The following is a 2,577-nucleotide window of genomic DNA, read 5'->3' as shown; positions in this document are numbered from 1 at the left end:
ACTAAGAAGGGCATCCAAGGACCCTTCCCCAAACACAACCTTATGCCCAGGTGGCCTTGCTAGGCTCACCTTAGGAGAGAAATAACTAGTAACCATATGGGGAGGTAAGTGTTCTCAACATTATATAAAAACTTAAAAATATATAGAAAATGCACTCCAGAAAGTTGAGGGTAGACAATTTTAAGTTATCTTAAAATAACTTACCAGATATTTATCTGTCTAAATACCCTTAATTTCTTCTCCCCCCAATCACACACTTCATTTTGTTTAATGGCTGTATCAAAGTTTACGCTGGAGTTAAATCCTAATGTATTTAACCAATTCCCTATTGACGAATATTCAGAGTAGCTTATGCTTTGTAGAAACTTGTCACCGCAGGCAGAGGGGCAGGGAGAGGGGAACTGTTAAAGCAGAGGGGAAAGGCAGCGGACGGGGAGGCTAACGAGTAAGGTTCCTGTGGTGAGCGAAGTTTGTCCCAACTTCGGGGCCTCTGCACTTGCTGTTGTCTCTGCCCCGTATGCTCCCCCCATGCTTTCTGGAAGCTTGCTGGTCTCCATCCTTCCGCTCTCGGCTCAAATGCTACTTCCTCGAAGAAGATGACCATTCTAGCTACAGTGAACTCTTCTATCTCTTCATATCACTCTATTTCGTCTATGATCCTGATCTCGATCTGTAATTATTATTTCTTTCTTTCTTTATCACATTCCTCCCCCCACTCCTTAGAGTGCTATCTTCGGGAGGGCAGGGAGGGACCGTGTCTGCCTTACGCATCCATATCCCCAGCCCTGGGCCTGAAACACAATAAGAATTCAACACGTGTTTGGGAAATGAATAGATGGTTCCCGGGGCGGTGTGCGGGGACCAGTTGGGGTGTCTAGGCCCTCTGCACAAGGTCTCTGAAGAGTCAGAGGTGGGTTTGAGAGTCCTCGATCTGCGCCCAGCAAGCTCCTCCGAGTTGACTGGGGCCCAAAGCCAGCTCTGCGGATTGGCGCGCTCAGTGATGCGGCACAGATTGCCCCTCTGTGCAGCGTCTCCCCAGCTATCTGTGGACCCAACCGACCGGGTCCAGGAAGGGCAGCGGAGGCCTTGACGTGCTTGGAATCCCCCTCTGACCCCGCATGGTCTGGCAAGGCACAGGGGCGATGCCAGACCCCGCGGCGCACCTGCCCTTCTTCTACGGCAGCATCTCGCGCGCTGAGGCCGAGGAGCACCTGAAGCTGGCGGGCATGGCCGACGGGCTCTTCCTGCTGCGCCAGTGCCTGCGCTCGCTGGGCGGCTACGTGCTGTCGCTGGTGCACGACGTGCGCTTCCACCACTTCCCCGTCGAGCGCCAGCTCAACGGCACCTACGCCATCACCGGCGGGAAGGCACACTGTGGCCCCGCCAAGCTCTGCGAGTTCCACTCGCGCGACCCCGACGGGCTGCCGTGCAACCTGCGCAAGCCGTGCAACCGGCCGGCCTGGAGCCGCAGCCCGGGGTCTTCGACGGCCTGTGCGACGCCATGGTGCGCGACTACGTGCGCCAGACGTGGAAGCTGGAGGTGAGGCGGTCCGGCCGCGGCCGTGGGGGCTGCGGAGTTTGGGGGTCTGGGGGAGAGGGAGGCGGCGTCTTCGCTAGCTGGAGCGGTTTGGAAGATGGAGAGGTGGGATCCTAGTTGGGGGCGGGACCTGGGAGGAGCCACAGGAGCAGGGGCTCCGTGGTGGCTGCAGATGGTGCGCGACTCTGCGGGACCGGAGGGGGGAGGCGTGCGCTGTGCCAGGACTGGGCGAGGCTCCGGCTTGGGGCGGGGCCTGAGAGGATGGTGCTTGGGGTGGCAGTGCGCCCTTGGAGGGCGGCCCACGGGGACGGTGGGCTGCCGTGTTCTGCAGCTTCAAGCTGGGGCTGTGCTTGGGGCCGGGCTAAAAGGTGGAGACTGGGGTCTGGTCTCTCCTTGGATGGATTGGGGAGGGGACCATGGAGATGGCGGAGGCTGTCCTAGGGGCGCCTGGGTGGGGTGGGAGGTCTCATGGGACGGGATGAGCGGGAGGGTCTAGGAGGTGAAAGGGGGTTCCCGTGGCCGCCCTCTTGGCCGCACGTGCAATCCTCCTCACCCCTCCTCCCCTAGGAGGACGCCCTGGAGCAGGCCATCATCAGTCAGGCAACCCCAGGTGGAGAAGCTCATTGCCACGACGGCCCACGAGCGGATGCCCTGGTACCACAGCAGCCTGACGCGCGAGGAGGCCGAGCGTAAGCTCTACTCGGGGACGCAGACTGACGGCAAGTTCCTGTATGTGCGGCCTGGGGGCTGGGGCAGACCTGAGTGCGCAGCTGGGCCTTGAGGGATGTGTTTGTGCTCGCACGTGCAAGTGGGTGGTGCGTTTCTGATGCGCGAAGGGACTTTTATATGGGAAAGCAGCGGCAGTGACTAGGAAGCCTCCAGAGCTGCCAGCCTGGGTTGGAATCCAACCTCAGCCACCTACCGGCTGTAGATATTGAGCAAGGAGCTGAACTTCTGCCTGCCTCAATTTCCTCTTCTTCGTTCAGTGTTTACCGAATACCTAATCTGCACCAGGCACCGAGGACATGGCAGTGAGCCAG

The 2,577-nt window shown here is 59.0% G+C and overlaps 1 pseudogene across 1 annotated transcript; it reads left to right on the top strand.

The window, feature by feature from the left end:
• The first annotated feature begins 1,100 nt into the window (after positions 1-1,100).
• On the top strand, positions 1,101-2,318 carry LOC103584202 (annotated as a pseudogene). Its single transcript, XR_549947.1, has 2 exons — positions 1,101-1,540; positions 2,105-2,318. The product of XR_549947.1 is annotated as a tyrosine-protein kinase ZAP-70-like (transcript).
• Positions 2,319-2,577: the final 259 nt, after the last annotated feature.

This window comes from Galeopterus variegatus, unplaced genomic scaffold (genome assembly GCF_000696425.1).
Source record: "Galeopterus variegatus unplaced genomic scaffold, G_variegatus-3.0.2 Scaffold46731, whole genome shotgun sequence".
Classification (NCBI taxonomy): domain Eukaryota; kingdom Metazoa; phylum Chordata; class Mammalia; order Dermoptera; family Cynocephalidae; genus Galeopterus; species Galeopterus variegatus.
Note: the sequence above shows the minus strand (reverse complement) of the source record. Positions and strands in the feature narration are given on the sequence as shown.